The 18,938-nt window shown below is 48.6% G+C and overlaps 1 protein-coding gene and 1 pseudogene across 3 annotated transcripts in view; both read right to left on the reverse strand.

Moving 5' to 3' along the window:
* The window catches only part of TTLL1 (tubulin tyrosine ligase like 1), a 35,557-nt gene extending 26,447 nt beyond the window's left edge, over positions 1 to 9,110 (reverse strand). For 2 of the 3 annotated variants that reach the window (XM_029204111.1, XM_029204113.1), the window contains exons 1-2: positions 8,990 to 9,110; positions 5,371 to 5,402 (exon numbers count right to left, since the gene is read on the reverse strand). The gene's annotated coding sequence lies outside the window, so the exon portion shown is untranslated. Of the gene's footprint in view, positions 1 to 638; positions 713 to 5,370; positions 5,403 to 8,989 lie in introns of all 3 variants that reach the window. The other variant, XM_029204112.1, reaches the window with a different exon arrangement.
* A 7,133-nt stretch (positions 9,111 to 16,243) lies between these two features.
* Positions 16,244 to 16,843, reverse strand: LOC114886211 (annotated as a pseudogene).
* Between the last annotated feature and the right edge of the window lie 2,095 nt (positions 16,844 to 18,938).

An 18,938-nucleotide genomic window follows, 5' to 3' on the forward strand; every position in this document is an offset into this window, starting at 1 on the left:
CCTCTTTTAGACAAGTTGCTAACGCCCAATACAGTCTGCAGTACAGTGTAAAGATAACTTTTAAATCCAGTGGGAAACCAAAAAACTCATGTGACTTGCCTTCTTGCGATAATTCGCTTCACTGCGGTGGTCTGGACTGGAATCTGCAGTTATCTCTGAGGTCGGCCTGTATTTGATTTCAGTCTAAACAGCCCTGCATCCCTGACCAATCCTGCTCATACTCTGCCCCCTAGAGTCCAACTGCAGACACAGGATTTCGGTGAGAATCACCCCCAAGCCAGGTAGCGCCTACACCACAACCCACACCCTGCACTTCAAGCGCCAGTCTCACTGGGTGACCTCACTCCCGCCACAGCTCCCACCTGGAGATGACGCAGAAGAAAGAGCAACAACACAGAATAATGATGAAGGCCATACTTTATACGTGTGCTGCGCTTCAGTCATAAAATAGTCTGAAAATGCTTCCAAGGGTAAACTCCTAAACCCAATCGGGCCGATGGGGCAAATATTCTCACCTTCACTTTACTGAGCAGGAAATGGAGCCTCCGAGAAGGGTAGGTTTCCTCTCGGCCCCCTGCACCCTCCACCTGCTGTGTGGACAAGTGGTCACCAAGGAAAACATCTCAGCCCCGACCTACCATAGGTACTTATGGAGCCACCGGGAACATCGAATTTCTCTTCAGTTTCACCAAATTTTGACTCGGATTCTTACCTAAAATAAAATACACAAATGATTGGCACAAAAACAGACATATGGATCAATGGAATAGAATAGAGAGCCCAGGGACTTCCCTGGTGGCGCAGTGGTTAAGAATCTGCCTGCCAGTGCAGGGGACGCGGGTTTGAGCCCTGATCCAGGAAGAGCCCACATGCCGCGGAGCAACTAAGCCCGTGCGCCGCAACTACTGAGCCTGTGCTCTAAAGCCCGCGAGCCACTACTGAAGCCCGTGTGCCTAGAGCCCGTGCTCCGCAACAAGAGAAGCCACTGCAGTGAGAAGCCTGCGCACCACAACGAAGAGTAGCCCCCACTCACCGCAACTAGAGAAAAGCCCATGCGCAGCAACGAAGACCCAACGCAGCCAAAAATAAAAAAATAAATGTATTAAAAAAAAAAGATTAGAGAGCCCAGAAATAAACCCACATACATATGGTCAATTAATCTTTGACAAAGGAGGCAAGGATATACAATGCAGAAGACAGTCTCTTCAGCAAGTGGTGTTGAGAAAGCTGGACAGCCTCATGAAAATCACTGAAGTTAGAACACACCCTCACACCACACACAAAAATAAACTCAAAATGGCTTAAAGACTTAACTATAAGACATGACACCAAAAAACTCCTAGAAGAGAACATAGGCAAAACATTCTCTGACATAAATTGTACCAGTTTTCTTAGGTCAGTCTCCCAAGGTAATAGAAATAAAAGCAAGAATAAACAGATGGGACCTAATCAAACATAAGCTTTTGCACAGCAGAGCAAACCATAAACAAAATGAAAAGACAACCTATGGACTGGGAGAAAATGTTTGCAAATGATGCAACTGACAAATGCTTAATTTCCAAAATATACAAAGAGCTCATACAAGTCAATAACAAAAAAAAAACCCAATCAAAAAATGGGCAGAAGACCTAAATAGACATTTCCCCAAAGAAGACATGCAGATGGCCAACAGGCACAAGAAAAGATGCTCATCATTGCTAATTACTAGCGAAATGCAAATCAAAACTACAATGAGGTAACACCTCACACCAGTCAGAATGGCCATCATCAAAAAGTCTACAAATAACAAATGCTGGAGAGGGTGTGGAGAAAAGGGAACCCTCCTACACTGTCGGTGGGAATGTAAATTGGTGCAGCCACTATGGAAAACAGTATGGCAGTTCCTCAAAAAACTAAAAACAGAGTTGCCATATGATCCTGCAATCCCACTCCTGGAGAAAACTAATATAATTTGAAAAGACACATGCACCCCAATGTTCATAGCAGCACTATTTACAATAGCCAAGACATGGAAACAACTTAAATATCTATCAACAGATAAATGGATAAGGAAGATGTGGTACGTATATACAACGGAATATTACTCAGCCATAAAAAAGAATGAAATAATGCCATTTGAAGCAGCATGGACGGACATAGAGATTATTATACTAAGCAAAGTAAGTCAGAAAGAGAAAGACAGATATCATACGATATCACTTATATGTGGAATCTAAAATATGACACAAATGAACATATCTACGAAACAGAAACAGACTCACAGACATAGAGAACAGACTTGTGGTTGCCAAGGGAGATGGGGTAGGGTAGGGAAGGATTGGGAGTTTGGGATAAGCAGATGCAAACTACTATATATAGAATGGATAAACAACAAGGCCCTACTGTATAGCACAGGGAACTAAATATATTCAATATCCTGTGATAAACCATACTGGAAATAAATATGAAAAAGAATATATGCACGTATAACTGAAACACTGCTGTACAGCAGAATTTAACACAACGTCGTAAATCAACTATACTTCAATAAAATTTTTAAAAAATTAGGGGAAAAAAAAAATTAGGGGAACTTCCCTGGTGGTCCAGTGGTTAAGAATCCACCTTCCAAGGCAGGGGATGCAGGTTCGATCCCTGGTCGGGGAACTAAGATCCACATGCTGCAGGGCAACTAAGCCCGTGCACTGCAACTACTGAGCTCACGCGCCTCAACTAGAGAACCCATGTGCCGCAAACTACAGAGCCCATGCGCCGCAAAGAAGAGCCCACATGCTACAACTGAGACCCAATGCAGCCAAAAATAAATTAAAAAGAAAAAAAAATTAGGGATTTCCCTGGCAGTCCAGTGGTTAAGACTCCATGCTTCCAAGGCAGGGGGTGCAGGTTTGACCCCTGGTTGGGGAACTAAGATTCCACATGCCATGCAGCCAAAATATTAAAAATGAGAAAAAACATTAATACACAGAGAAATGTACACAGCACAAGATCAAGAGGTGTTCTAACAGTTTATGAATACAGCCAAATGGTAACTAACCAGAACATTCGGTGGATGGCGTCTTCTGTTTAAGTGCCCAACGGAGGATGCCTTGGGTTCCTCTCTTGTCATGATAAGTACTTCTGAATTAATTACTTATTGGCTCCCGCTGACCTTCCCAAGCTGCCAGGCCACCCCTTCACTTCACGCAGCCCTTGCTCTGGCTGAACGCACCCCCCTCTGCTGCTCCGTGCTCACGTGCTCGCCCGCGATCCTGTGCCCGCGCTGTCCCTCCATCCTAACGCCTCTCTCTAATGCTCTTTATCCAGCTCCACCAACCACGCGGGGCACAGTTCAAAGGCCACTTCCCCCAGGGGGCCATTCTCATCACCTTCACTGGAATTAGTGTTTCCCTCCTCGGGACCCCCTGCAGACCCTTCCTGCCATCCTTGCGGGCACTCAGAACTTCCCAACTTGCATTTCAGTTCTTTATGTACGTTCCTTCCATAAACGTGTGAGGCGAGGGACTCTCGTAGTCACCCGTTTCCCTCTCAACCCACTGATTCTAGATTTAAAGGGGAGTATCTGAAGCGAACCCTACAGTCCATTTGCCCGACCCCATTATCTCCAGCCCTTCAGCACATGAGACGCAAAAAATGACTCCTTGCTGTGTGAGTGACTGATGGACAAGTCCTCAAGGCTGGGTCCTTGGAACCTGACTCATTGCTTCCCTGGAAATGATATGGGTTGAACTGTGCCCCTGAAAAGATACATTGAAGTCCTAACCCGGGTACCTGTAAACATGACCTTATTTGGTCAAAGTATGGTCTTTGCAGTTACGATGAGGTCATTCGGGTCAGCCTTAATCCAATGACAGGTACTCTTATGAGATGGAAAGTTGGACACAGACACACAGGCAGGGAACGCCTTGTGAAGACACAAGAACGGACAGACAGACAGAGGGAAGGCAGCCATGTGCAGATGGAGGCAGAGATCGGAGGTAATGCTGCAACAAGCCAAGAAATGCCTGGGGCTCTCAGGAACTGGAAGCCGCAAGGAACCCTCCCCTAGAATCTTCAGAGAGAGCACGGCTCTGACAACACCTTGATTTCAGGCTTCTGGCCTCACTGCGCCACCCAGTTTGGGGCACTTCCTACCGCAGACCTAGGAAACTAATACAAGAGACAGCCATCCTAAACATTAGGGAAAAACGAAGAATAAGAAATGTACACCCATAAGGAGGTTTACGTATATATATTTGGGGAACAGAGCACAGTAAAATGCTGAGCAAGAAGACAAGAGAGTCATTTACGGTTAAAAAAGGAAAAGATGAAGGAAGGCCCCCTCTCCTTTAAAAGAACCTCTTTTCGGAAATGCGCCAAATCAATGTGGAAACCGCCACTGAGAGCAGATGAAAAGGCAGCCTTGGGAAGAGCCAAAGGAAGGAGGGCAGTTCGCTCCACACCCGAGGCTTAGAGACCCAGCTCGCTTAGAGACGCGTCTGAGCCATGGAGCCCCCGCTGTGGATCCTGGCAAGTCCTCCCCGGGCCTCAGCCTCCCCAGTGAAATAAATGGGAAAGAACTGACTCACTCAGTTACAAAGCAGAAAATACCACACCATTGTAAAGCAATTATACTCCAATAAAAATGTTAAAAAAAAAAAAAAAAAAGTGACAGCTCCTGGGCGGTGCTGCTGGGATTACTGCAAGGTCAGGTGGGCATGGACCTGGCACACAGCAGGTTCTCCAAACCGTCAACTGGGTTTGAAACCAGTGCATCAGGCAGAAAGAGCTTCACCCTGAAGCTGCCCCCCCCCCCCCCCCCCCCCCCCCCCCCCCCCGATTTCGGCTCCGCACGCGCCTCCTTTCCAGCTCCTCCTCCCGGCGGGCTTGCCAGGCCCCGCCCTCACACAGTAAGTGAGTACGTATTTCTATCATCGCTGAAACAACAGCTACCACTCCCCGAACACCAGGATGCATCAGGCCCCGGGCTGGGTGGTGTGTGTGTAGATCCTTCTCTACTGGGTACATGGTTACGGCTCACCTGAGGCCAGCAGGCAGGTACTCTCCCCACTTAACAGACGGGAATGTGGGGCTTGGAAAGCAAGAGGCAGAGCAGAGACTGCTGCCGAGGCAACCCACACAGTCTCCCTCCCACACGGGGTGTCAACCGTCATTACATGCATCCCCCTTGTCAGGCGTCATTGACCCCACAGGGCAGGGGGTGGGTCCCCCAGCACCCAGCCAGGGCCAGGCACAATGAGGGGGCTCAGGTATCATCTGTAGAACAGACTAAGGAACCAGCTGGCCAATCCCCACATTACGGAAGCCAGGGCTGACGCCTTCCCAACCCTAGGAAATACTAAGCCTTATCTATTTATCAGGTAAATAGATAAATACCTGATGTCAGATTGTTTTCCTGTGGCTTCCTCCTAAAATAGAAAAGAAAAAAAAAAGTGGAATTAGCGGTATTATGTGATGAACTTGACACGTTACCTCTCTACTGGTTCATATGAACTGACACCTCAGAATTTTAAGCCACAGGGTCAGCTACATTCAAACTGAGCATCATAAAAACCTAATCCGGAAAAGCAGAGAGTGACGTGCTGGTCCTCATGCTGCTCACAGTTTGAAGTCAGAGTGGGCTGTCACTGCCTCGGGCATGTCAGCCTCGGAAAGCCATCCTAAAACCAGACAGTTGCTGGTTACTTCCAGAACACCGTGGGTCCCACTCCTGGGGCAAGTGGGCAGGATCTTCACAAGCTTGAGAACAGGTTTCCGCCGGGACATCCCTGGGCATCCGGGCCACCGATAGTGTAGTTTCTCATCCATCCACTGGGCACCGACAGCCACTCCGTGCCAGGCAGGTGACGGGAGACGGAAAGCCACCCGGGGCCAGGTGCTCCTGGACAGTCCTGATCCAGCGAAGGCAAGAGACGCGTTCAACCAGCGGCAGCCCCGGCGGCAAAGTGCTTTAACGACCTAACAAAATCCAACCTCAGTCCTGGGGAGGAAGTAACCATCAGTCCAGTCCAGCAGCAAATCGTGCCCGCTCCATCCCCAGAAAATTCCGGATCCGTCTGTGTCTCTCCCCAGCATCCCCACAACCCAGGCCACAGCTGGCTTCCTTGGTCCCATTCTCACCCCACGGCAACACATTCCCCACCCAGCGGCAGACCAATCTTTTCAGACACAAAGCAGGTCTTGTCACTCCTCTCGTAAGCCTGCAGCGACTTCCCACTGCACTGAGAATAAACCTAGCAGTCCACCCATGGCCTGCAAGGCTGGCCCAGCGGGACCCGGGACCCCCATGCCTCTCAGGCCTTGTCTCCCAGGGCCCTTCCCACCTGTCTTCCCTCTCCAGGCGCCAGCCTCTGTCAGCTCCCCACACCCGCCAAGCGGCATCCAGTCTTAAGGCTTTGCTCTTCCCCCACACCTGGCCCTTTCTCCAAGGTCAGCTCCTCAGACTGGGCTTCCCAATCTCAATCCTCCCCCTTTACAGAGCTGTCACTTTACTTCTCCGTGGTGCTCACGTTGTACACAGTTGCTGAGTCGGCGCCAGCTCAAAGCGTGGTCCGCGGACCGGCAGCACCCGCATCACAACCTGGAGCTCGTTAGAAATACAAATCTTCCAGCTCCCCCCGTGCACACACAAGGGTGTACACATCCAGACTCTTTGGGAGCGGGGCCCAGGAATCTGTGTCTTAACAAGCTCTCAGGCGATTCTTATGCAAGTGCAAGTTTGAAAAGATCTGGCCTATGAGACTTCCCTGGTGGTCCAGTGGGTAAGACTCCATGCTCCCAATGCAGGGGGCCCGGGTTCGATCCCTGGTCAGGGAACTAGATCCCGCATGCCTGCCACAACTAAGAAGTCCACATGCTGCAACAAAGATCCCGTGTGCTGCATGCAACGAAGACCTGGCCCAGCCAAAAATAAAAAAATAATAAATAATTTAATTTAATTTAATTTTTTAAAAAAGGGACTTCCCTGGTGGCGCAGTGGTTAAGAATCCGCCTGCCAATGCAGAGGACACGGGTTCGAGCCCTGGTCCAGGAAGATCCCACATGCCGCGGAGCAACCAAGCCCGCGCGCCACAACTACTGAGCCTGCGCTCTAGAGCCCGCGAGCCACAACTATGGAGCCCATGCGCCACAGCTACTGAAGCCCGCATGCCTAGAGCCTGTGCTCCGCAACAAGAGAAGCCACCGCGATGAGAAGCCCGCGCACCGCAACGAAGAGCAGCCCCCGCTCGCCACAACTAGAGAAAAGCCCGCGCGCAGCAACGAAGACCCAACGCAGCCAAAAATAAATAAATTAATTATTTTAAAAAAGAAAAGAGCTGGTCCAGTTCATGTATCTGGCTCCTTGGTGACTGTCTGTCTGACACAGGTACGTCACACTGTGAGCGGCAGCGCTGTGCCACGTTATCTCCTGCTGAATCCTCAGTGCCCAGAACAGTGTCTAGCAAGAGCAGGCTCTCAACCAATACGTGACGAGTTCACAAAAATAAAGACGTGAATCCCTCCACACACAATCAGACAAGCACTGTTTGTGCCAAGCAGTGAAGTAGGCGCAGCCCAGCCCTACAGGGGCTGTAAGTCCCAAGGGGGAGACCCAGGAAACCATCACTCATAAACACTTCCACAGCTTTACCCTGGTGAGAAATAGGAGGCCGGGAGTTTAGCTGATTTCCGCCGAGCGAGGGAACATCTTGGGAAATCTCTGTGCCTACAACCCCAGGAGGACAGAGCTCTGCCAAGAGGCCTTTTACCTCCTGGAGTTATGACTACTCCCAGACAAAAGTTAGAACAACCTCTGAGGAGAAACAGTGGAGGGCGGGGGACTCACCCTCATGGGGGTCACTTCACTCTTCTGGGTCCAGCCATCGGAAAATGGGAGCAGTCTCTGCCCTCATCCCCCTACCCCAGACACTTTGATCACTATCAGTTTCAATAAAGTCCCAGCTGGGCTTCCCTCGTGGCGCAGTGGTTGAGAGTCCGCCTGCCGATGCAGGGGACACGGGTTCGTGCCCCGGTCCGGGCAGATCCCACATGCCGCGGAGCGGCTGGGCCCGTGAGCCATGGCCGCTGAGCCTGCGCGTCCGGAGCCTGTGCTCCGCAACGGGAGAGGCCACAACAGTGAGAGGCCCGCGTACCGCAAAAAAAGAAAAAATAAAATCCCAGCTAGGCCAGGATCCTAGGACACTTGCATTCTTTTCCAGCTAGTTAAGTCTTTTTTGAAAAGGCAAAAAAGAGCCATCTTTAAATAAAGTAACAATATAAATGACTTCACATCAGTGCCGTGCAGCATTAGGTCGCAGCTGTGTTACCCTGCCAGTCTCCTCACCCCCATGCTCCACGTACCTGTTTACCAGTGCCTGTAACTCCCTGAGTGCAGGGCAGGGTCAATCTTTTTGTACTGCCACAACCCAGTACCCAAATGTGCTCATTAAATATTTCCTGAACAAAGAACCGCTTTGCAAACAAACCTCCAAACGGCTTACAACGACCAGATACTTTTAGGTCCAGAATGAATCCCCTGTAATGCCACAGCTACTCTAGGGGTGTATGACTACCACCACCCCACCCCCTCTAATGATGGGGAAACAGTCCCCCAGAGAGAGGTGAGCAGGGCGGGGAACACTTATCTCCTGTCTCCTGTCCAGAGCTCTAGCCACAGGTACACCGCGCCCTGCAGGATGCCAACAGGAACAATACAGATTGCAAATGAATGAAAAAGCCTAGGAACAATGAAATTCTGGGATAACCAATAAGAAGAAGAATGCAATTACAAGGATCGAGCGGCACAAGTTAAGTCATAGGAACTCGGAGGAGGAAGAGGGGCACAGTGGTCAGCGCAGGCTTCCCGGGGAACGCGAGTCCAGCGAGCAGCATCTAAACCGCACCTTCGCGGCCCCGTAGACCAGGGTCCACAATCGTTCGCGCATGCGCACTCGCCCACCCGGCACGGCCACACCCTCGGTCCCCGGAGGCGGCGGCCTCGGCGGCGGTGCCTCACCTGTGGGCGCACAGCGCGGAGGAGCGCCCAGAAACGCGGAGCACGGCGGCCCCGCGCCGCGGCCCGGCCCCGCCTCCAACCCCACTCGGCGCTCAGAGGAGGACGCGGACCGCTACCCGGCGCGGACCGGCTCTACTTCCGGGGCGGTGCCCTGGCAACCGAAGACGCGGCCTTGCCAGCGCCGCGACTGCTTCCGGGGTCAGACTTTCCCTGTTGGTCTCTACACCTCTATGCCGGTGGCCTGCTACGCCTGGCGCTGAGATCCTACGAGGAGTCATGCGTCCACCCCCGGGAGCCTTGCAACCTTCAGGACCCAGAAATGAGGTTGCGAGGGGTCGGGATCGAGCCTGATAGTGGGAGGTAGAGCGGTATGATGCCTGGGGCCCTGGGTCCAGTCGGCTCTTTATCCCCTCTGCTGCTCAGCTTCAGTATCTGTAAAACTAGGACTGTTCATAGCACCTCCCTAGTGCTATTGTTGTAAGGATAACAAGTTGTGCTCAGCAACCAGTAATCAATAAACGGCCTACTCAAAGGTAACCTCATTGGTGAAGTGTTCCCTGAGCGTGGGACAGGTTTAGGTCCTCAAACTAGATTTTTAAAACGCCTTCTGTTAGGAAGAGGCGGCCTAGCCTAGTGAGAAATTTAAAACTGAAGCCAGGGGAATTCCCTGGCGGTCCAGTGGTTAGGACTCCGCGGTTTCACTGCCGAGGGCGCGGGTTCAGTCGCTGGTTGGGGAATTAAGATGCCACAAGCCGCGCACGCATGGCCAAAAAACCCAGAAAAACAAGCCAGGCCTAGGTTGAATCCTCACTTCAAAATCTACTAGCTTTCTGGCTTTTGGCAGGTCACCGTCACTTCTCTTGCCACAGTTTCTTGTCTGTAAATGGAACAGCAGCACCTATATTGAAGACTTGTTGGGAAGATTATTAAAAAAAAAAAAAGGCACAAATACTTGTTGAATTAATACAAAATAAAAGAGCATGTACCCCAGACATCTGTCAGCCATGAAAATGTACTTGAAGGCAGCAGAAAAGAAGAGACACAGAATTTACATTCCTGCTCTGTTACATTCTAGGTGTCTGGGCATGGGAAAATCCCAGCCTTTTTTTTTTTTTTAAATAAATTTATTTATTTATGGCTGCATTTGGCTTTTCTTACTGTGCGTGGGCCTTCTCCAGTTGCAGTGAGCGGGGGCCCTCTTCACTGCAGTGCATGGGCTTATCACTGCGGTGGCTTCCCCTGTTGTTGCAGAGCACGGGCTCCAGGCGCGTGGGCCTCAGTAGTTGTGGCACATGGGCTCAGAAGTTGTGGCGCACAGGCCCAGCTACTCCGCGGTATGTGGGATCCTCCGGACTGGGGCTCGAACCCACATCCCATGCATTGGCAGGCGGATTCCTAACCACTGTGCCACCAGGGAAGCCTCCAGCCTCTTAATTACATTTTTTTCATGGAGAAATGGGAATAATGATCTCCATCTCTCAAGGGTGCAAAAGTGTTTAAATTCCTAGGTGAATAGCACCTAGGAAGATGTTTAACATGTCTTACCATGTCCTGCCCCTGTGCAGAGTACATGCCACTCCAAATTTTGCTGCATCACCAGCAGCCAAAATACCAGAAGGCTTAGGTGCAGGCAGTGGGAGGAGACCAACAGCACAAGAGCAAATAGAAGGAAAAGTTCTAGCCAATGTGAAGAATTAACTGGGAGCTAGGTGGTCCCAGGAGAAAGACAGGAAACTAAGAATCTCAATGCTAATCTAATCATGTAAATCTAGTTAAAAAGTCTTTAAGGACTTTCCATTGCCATCAAGGTAACATCCAGACTCCTTAATATGTTATTAGTTTTAATGTAGTTAAAATCTGTTGGGGCTTCCCTGGTGGCGCAGTGGTTGAGAGTCCGCCTGCCGATGCAGGGGACACGGGTTCATGCCCCGGTGCGGTCCGGGAAGATCCCACATGCTGCCGAGCGGCTTGGCCCGTGAGCCATGACTGCTGAGCCTGTGCTTCCGGAGCCTGTGCTCCGCAACGAGAGAGGCCACGACAGTGAGAGGCCCGCGTACCGCAAAAAAAAAAAATCTGTTAACCTTTTTCCTGTATAGTATCTCAGTTTCCTGTTGGGCCTAGAAAGATCCATCTTCACAAGTTGTAAAAACATAACTTACAAGAGGCCAAAAATACAATCAACTAAGTTAAATGATAAACTGAAAATGTGTCCATCATCTGACAAGCATTAGTTAATATCCACAATATACAAAGAGTTTGCACAAATCGATAAGAAAAAAATACAAAAATTGGCAGAAGAGATGGAACCACAAATTCCAGAGCAGAAGGATAAAGAAAGATGGTAAGTAAAAATATGAAAATATGCCCAAGTCACTAAAAATTAAGGATATTAAAATGTTTAATGAGATATTTTTTGCTGACAAAATTGGCAAAAATTTAAGATATAGTTACAACTAATGTTAGAAAGGATATGGGAAAAAGCACTCACATCCACTACTAGTAGAAGTGAATATTAGCATAGCTTTTAGAAGGCTGGCAATTTGGCAATATTCATCAGACTTTTAATACATGTTTAATTATATACTCTTTAACCTATAAATCCCAGTTTTAGGAGTTTATTCTATAGAAATTTTCTCACAGGTAAACAAAGATATGTGTACAATAGCATTTAAAGCAGTATTATTTCTAATAATTAAAAATTGGGGGCTTCCCTGGTGGCGCACGGGCTTTCTTGGTGGCGCAGTGGTTGAGAGTCCACCTGCCGAGGCAGGGGACACGGGTTCGTGCCCAGGTCCGGGAAGATCCCACATGCCGCGGAGCGGCTGGGCCCATGAGCCATGGCCGCTGAGCCTGCGCGTCCGGAGCCTGTGCTCCACAACGGGAGAGGCCTCAACAGTGAGAGGCCCGCGTACCAAAAAAAAAAGAAAAAAAAAAAATTGGAAAAAATATAAATGTTTTTTAGCAGAAGTCTTATTGGCTAAATTAAAGTTCATCAATGTAATGAAATAGTATTTACCTATTAAAGGGATAAAGTGGATCTACGTGTGCTGACCTGGAAACATATACATAATATATTAAATGAAAAGTGAAAATTACACAACTTTGTATAGTATGATTTTAAAAATCATTAATATGTATATGCATTATATATAAGAGGCATAAAAAAAGCTTGAAAAAAGATATGCAGTTACTGTTAAGAGTCATTCTCTTCAGGAGTTGGAATAGAAAGTACTTTCTCTTCTTATAGCCTATATTTTTTATTGTCTGAATTTTTTAGTAGCACAAAAGTATTATTTTTAAATTTTTTAAAGCTTCAATAAAATAAAGTTAAAAAACAAACTTTTGGGACTTCCATGGTGGTCAGTGGTTAAGAATCCGCCTTCCAATGCAGGGGATGCAGGTTCAATCCCTGGTCGGGGAACTAAGATGCTGAGGGGCAACTAAGCCTGTGCACCACAACTAGTGAGCCCACATGCTCTGGAGCCCATGCACCACAACTTCATTGTGTTGCAATGAAGAGTCCACCTGCCGCAACTAAAATAAAAATTAAAAATAAATTAATAAATAATAAAAATAAATATTTTAAAAAATTAAAAAAATAAAATAAAAAACAAACTTTTTTCCATTTTGAAACAGTGGACTGAACATCTTTTCACACCCCAAAATCTCACTGAAATGGCAGAAGAAGAAATAGAAAAATACAATAGAAAATTAACTATCCAGGAATCTGAATACCAAAAACATGCAAATAAAGGAATTTCTCTAAAAGGTTTTGTTTTAAGATCATCTGTTTCTGGGAACTCCCTGGTGGTCCAGTGGTTAGGACTCGGCGCTTTCACTGCTGGGGCCGGGTTTCCATCCCTGGTTGGGGAGCTAAGATCCCGCTAAGCCCTGAGGCACGGCCAAAAAAAAAAACCATCTGTTCCGAAATCATGCCTTTGTGGCTATTGAGGATCCGTTTGCCATTCTGCGTTATCACCGGTGTTCTTAGCTCCACCAGGCAGGCAAGAGGGATTGCCCATATGGGGCACTCCCGTCTTCCTCACATGGGCAGAAGGACTCAGGCACAAGGGGAGATGTCACCTTGGGGTATCACAGTACAAGTTATGGCAGATCCCAGTTTACACATTTTGAAGGATAACCATTGTATAAAGTACCGAACTGCAATTGTTGTTTGTTAAATTCTTTTCAAAGACACATCTCCCTTCTGGTGTTAAGTTAGTTGAACTACAGACTGCATAAGTGATCATCTACTAGAAATCCATGACATAGTTGGAAGACTAGTAGAAATGCTCCCAACAGACAAAGAAAACAGTGAGGAACTCCTGCAAGATGAGATAAGAACAGATAAACGGGCAACCCCAATAAAAATGAGGACAAATGCTCCCCAACGTGCAAAAGAGAGAAGTTCCACCCAAAATCAGTTTTCTGAACAAAACTCTGAAATTACCCTGAGATAAGAAGCAGTGACATGGACAGTTGGCCAGAAAATTAAGTAAGGTAATCACTGGTCGGTCTTCTTAGAGAGCAGTCCTCTGACACTCAGGATAAATCCATGTGTCTTAGTCCATTTGGGCTGCTAGAACACAAAAACACCAGCGACTGGGTGCCTTCTAAACAAAACATATATTTCTCGCCATTCTGGCACCAGCAGATTCGGTGTCTGGTGAGGGCTTGCTTCCTGATTCATGGATAATCATCTTGCTGAGTCCCCACATGGCAGAAGGAGTGAGGGAGCTCTCTGGCGGCTCATACAGGCACTAATCCCATTCATGAGGGCTCCACCCTCATGACCCAATCACCTCCCTAAGGCCCACCTCCTAATACCGTCACATTGGGGATTAGGATTTCAGCCCAGGAATGAGAGGGTGGGTGGGGTCGGGGGTGGTGAGGGGAGACATAAACATTCAGTTCAGTCCGTGAACCTTGAGAATAGTTCATAAAAGAGAGAGTTCAGACACTCAGCCAAAAACATTAAAGACCAAGAACATTCAAGAAAGGCACAAAATTCAGCAAAAGGAAAATTGAATGCCAAGGAAACAGTTAACACAGTTAAAATACTAGATCAAGAGTCAGCAAACCACTGGCCGAATCCAGCCCCCTACCGGCTCCAGAAAGCTAAGAATGATTTTTACTTGTGACCGTTTGCAGCCGATTTGTTAGGGAACACACTAACTTTGGACCCCAATTAAGTGAAATTATCTCCCCTCCTGCCCCCCAAAGAAATCCATTCTTCTCATTAGTAGACCTGTATTACAAAAAATATTATGCTCAATTGTTATTATATTTTTATTTCATCAGTTAAAAAGTTGTGAATTTTTTTAAAAAAGCAATGAAAAGCTAGGAAGAATATCAAATAAAACTTATATTAAGCAAGAAAAATAAATAAATAAAAATTTAAAAGTTGTGAAAATGTGTGGAACTTTTAAGTGGCAGAGCCTGGATTTGAACCTAGGAAACCTGATCGTTCACACTACTGCCTCCCTGAAAAACAAAGAGCCGCCTTCTGGAGAGACGGCTGCACTTTCAAGGTGATGCTCTGAGCTTTGCTTGCGGGCATTCCAGAAACCTCCGCACAACCCCTCCCTGGCCCGTGGAGCTCTTTGCGCCCATCATTATTTACGTTTAGCGCCATCTAGTGGAGCCAGCGCTAATCTGGAGCCCGACTGGCTGGGTTCACACCCCACTGCTGACACTGGTCCCTCCTTGGTTCCCGGCCTCAGTCCTTAAACCCAGAATGTGAATGAGAACGGGAGGATCACAGATGGTGTGTTTACCGCTGGCTCATAGTAGGTGTTCAATAAACACTGTTTCCCGGATGAGACGTTCCTTCGATGGCTGGTTTCTGAAGCTGGTTCCTTGGGGCCACGGTCTGCCGGGGGAGACTTGAAATACCAACTCGACGATGGTCGGGGCCCCATCTTGGGGTGATATGGCCCAGCCCCTTACCAGCCTCTGCTGTCTGTGGCCCTCTCCTCCCTTGGCAGGTGGCCCCACTGCTCCTCAACCCCCAGGGAGGGGTGCTGTTGTCATGTGGCCCCCATACCCTTCTCCACCCCCAACACGGCACATCCTTCACCAGCCCTTTCTGAACGAGGTTGATGGCAAGTTCTGTCCAGGTGTCTTTTTCACTAAGAACCACCAGCCTCCCATTGGCTGAGGGGCAGAACCAGCTACATAATTTGTAGGACGCCATGCAAAATGAAAATGCAGGTACCCTTGTTCAAAAATTATTAGGAATTTTAACACAACTGCAGCAGCATTAACCAAGTGAGGGACCGATCTGAGCTCAGGGGCCCTGTATCGTTGCCCAGGTTGCAGGCCCATGAAGCCCGCCCCTACTTTGTGCAGGACACCACCCTAAGATCTTAGCCGGAAATCCCCTCATTACACCCTCTCAAGGACCCTGCTTGGTGAGTAGTGTTATCTCATATATTTTTTTAATGTGGTAAAATACACACAACATAACATTTATTATATTAACCATTTTTAAGTGTACAGTTCAGTAGTGTGATAAAGTATATTCACATGGTTGCGTAACCAATCTTTAGAACTCAATCATCTTGCAAAACTGAAACTTTTCCCACTAAACACTAACTCCCCATTCCCCTCCCCCCAGCCCTGTTGACCACCATCTACTTTCTGTCTCTATGAATCTGACTACTTCAGGTGCCTCACATAAGTGAAAACATTCAGAATTTGTCTTTTTGTGACTGGTTTATTTCACTTAGCATAATGTCCTCAAGTTTCATCCCCGTTGTAGCATGTGTCAGAATGCTTTTTCCTCTTTAAGGCTGAATAATACTCCATTGTATGTATTTATCATTTTGTTCATTCATTCATCAGTCAATGGACGTGTATTTGAGTTGTTCCCACCTTTTGGCCATTGTGAATAACTCTGAACACGGGTGTTCAAATATCTGTTCAAGAGTCTGCTTTCAATTTTTTTGGAGATATTCTCAGAAGTGGGCTTGCTGGATCCTATGATAATTCTGTGTTTCGTTTTTTGAGGGGTGTCTACACCATTTTAAGTTTTGAGGCACTTTATTTAAAAAAAGCTGGTACTCAAGCACATAAATGAATAAGAACTTAAAATTCATCATATGGGAATTCCCTGGTGGTCCAGTGGTTAGGACTCCGTGCTTAACATTGACGAGGACATGGGTTCGATCCCTGGTCGGGGAACTAAGATCCCCCAAGCTGCATGGCTCGGCCCCCCCCCCCAAAAAAAGTAAAATTCATCATACATTTATTTCATTTTTCAGTTTGACCTTCTAGTAAATCTTTAGCATCACTGATTTTGGGCTGCTATATAAGGAGATCCCCCCTTGTCATGTGATCTAAAAGCATAGCTCGTTAATAAACATTTCTTATTTTTCCTTTATTGGCAGGAGGGCTTACACTAATTACCATGCTAATGCTGCTTCCCATTTTGTCATTTTGGGTTCAAACCCACCTCTGTAATAACCACCACAGAAGGCACATTTTGATAGACTTTGAAAAACTTGTTTTACTTGAGGCTGCATGTGTTTCCTGGCTTGCAAAGCATAAGACAGCCTGCAAGGGCTTCCCTGGTGGCGCAGTGGTTGGGAGTCCGCCTGCCGATACAGGGGACACGGGTTCGTGCCCCGGTCTGGGAGGATCCCACATGCCACGGAGCGGCTGGGCCCGTGAGCCATGGCCGCTGAGCCTGCGCGTCCGGAGCCTGTGCTCTGCAACGGGAGAGGCCACAACAGTGAGAGGCCCGCGTACCGAAAAAAGGAAGCCTGCAAACCCTGCAGCAGGAAAGGTCAGTCCAACTGCTACCACTGTACTGGCCGTGGCTCCCCTGGCTCCACCCCGAGCGAGGTTCATCCCAGCCCAGAGGCCTCAACCAACCTGACTACAGCATTTCATACCCCCGCCAACAGGGCACAAGGGTTCCAATCTGTCCACATCCTCACCAATACTTATTTCCTGTTGTTGGGTTTGTTTATTTATTTATTTATTTAAATAGCAGGGATCCTAATGGGTGTGATATCCCCACTCTTTAATATGGTATCTGAAAAAAAAAATGGAATCTGAGGCTTGAAGGCACTAATTAACTTGCCCGAGGCCATGACGCCCATTACTATTATCAATCCAGCTGTGACTGGCACTGAATGACCTGCCTGACTCATGCTGCCTCCAAGGGCGGCTTGCCATTGTCAAGGTGCCAGCCAGAACCATTCAAGGATTTCGATGGAGCCCCAGCCCAGTTCCCTGAGGCCATGACGAACCTGCAATGGTGCCCAGCATTACTACAGAACCAGCACCAACCCACCACCCTGCTTAGGCTCAAGCCAGCCGGCTGGCCCTGCCCTGCAGGTACACAGACCTCTGCTCCCCCCACCTTACTGGGGTCCCTAGTACCCTCACCCCGGGCCCTTGCTGCGTGAGGCCAGAAGGCCAGAACCAAGATCCAGACCGAGCATCCGCTAGGGACTGAGGAAGGGACTGGACACTGGAGCCCAGCTCTGGTTCTGTCACACCCATTTCTGGCCCCAGGGTGAGGGTGGGGGGAGGGGAGCTGCCTGGCCTGGGGCCAAAGGGGTAGAGTCCCTGTGGGCTCAGAAATGGGTGAAGAGGGGGCTTCCCCGGTGGCGCAGTGGTTAAGAATCCACCTGCCAGTGCAGGGGACGCGAGTTCGAGCCCTGGTCCGGGAAGATCCCACATGCTGCGGAGCAACTAAGCCTGTGCGCCACAACTGCTGAGCCTGTACTCTACAGCCCGCGAGCCACAACTACCGAGCCTGCGTGCCAAAACTACTGAAGCCCGTGCGAGAAGCCCATGTGCCGCAACAAAGAGTAGCCCCTGCTCGCCGCAATCAGAGAAAGCCTGCATGCAGCAACGAAGACCCAACACAGCCAAAAATAAAAGTAAATTAATTAAAAAAAAAATGAAATAGGTGAAAAGGGAATTCCCTGATGGTCCAGTGGTTAGGACTCCAGGCTCTCACTGCCGAGGGCCTGGGTTCAATCCCTGGTTGGGGAACTAAGATCCCATAAATTGCACAGTATGGCCAAAAAAAAAAAAAAGGGTGAGAACAGACCCTCTTGGGAAAACCCCTCAGGAGTAGCATCTTTCTTGATACTGTGGCTGCCCAAGAGTGGGTTGTGAGCTCTGTTTAGAAGGCAGCACCAGCATTAGAAAACAAACATTGTCATTATCATTTGAAAGATAATTACGGGGCCCTTACCCCAAGCTTGGCTTCAGTGGGACAAACACAGGTCCCTTGGGGGAGAGGGACCATTAGCGCATAAGCGAATAAGTACTTATGTACTATTTGTGGACAAGAAATACACACAGGCCGTATGGGGCCAGTGATTTCTGACCTCTGCAACCTGTTCCGGCTTCCTCCATTTCACTCCTTTGTCTATAAGTTTCTCCTGTCACTTCCTCATTCTCTCTTCCCTTTTTTTTTTTTTTTCCTCACTAGCATGGCTTGAGGGATCTTAGTTCCCCAACCAGGGATCGAACCCGTGTCCCCTGCAGTGGAAGCGCAGAGTCTTAACCACTGGACCACCAGAGAAGTCCCATCTCTCCTCCCTTTTTTTCAAAATCGGTGGTGAGTCTACTCTGGGCCAGGCCCCTTGTGGACTTGTCCTTCCCCTCACCCTCCACCACGCTGCTCCCCACTCAGGCAGAAAACACAACCCCGAGCACCTTGGTTTTGCATCTCGTGCCCGTGTCCCAGGCCTGGCCCTGAATGCCCTGTGGTCCTGTCCAGAAGCCCGGGCTGCGGGGCCAGGGCCCAGGCTCCCCATCCAGCCCCCAAGCCAGGGCTGGCACAGAGTAGCTGAAAGAGGGGTAAATCCACAAGCAGGTGGCGGGGGACACATGGCTGCTTCAGGCTTCAGCCGTGTCCCAGCTACACGCCCCAGGCGGCTCATGGACCCAGCAGAGGGAGGAGAGAATCCCCAGGGCTTTG

Source organism: Monodon monoceros, unplaced genomic scaffold (assembly GCF_005190385.1).
Source record: "Monodon monoceros isolate NGI ecotype Baffin Bay Population unplaced genomic scaffold, NGI_Narwhal_1 Super_Scaffold_6, whole genome shotgun sequence".
In the NCBI taxonomy this organism is placed as follows: Eukaryota; Metazoa; Chordata; class Mammalia; order Artiodactyla; family Monodontidae; genus Monodon; species Monodon monoceros.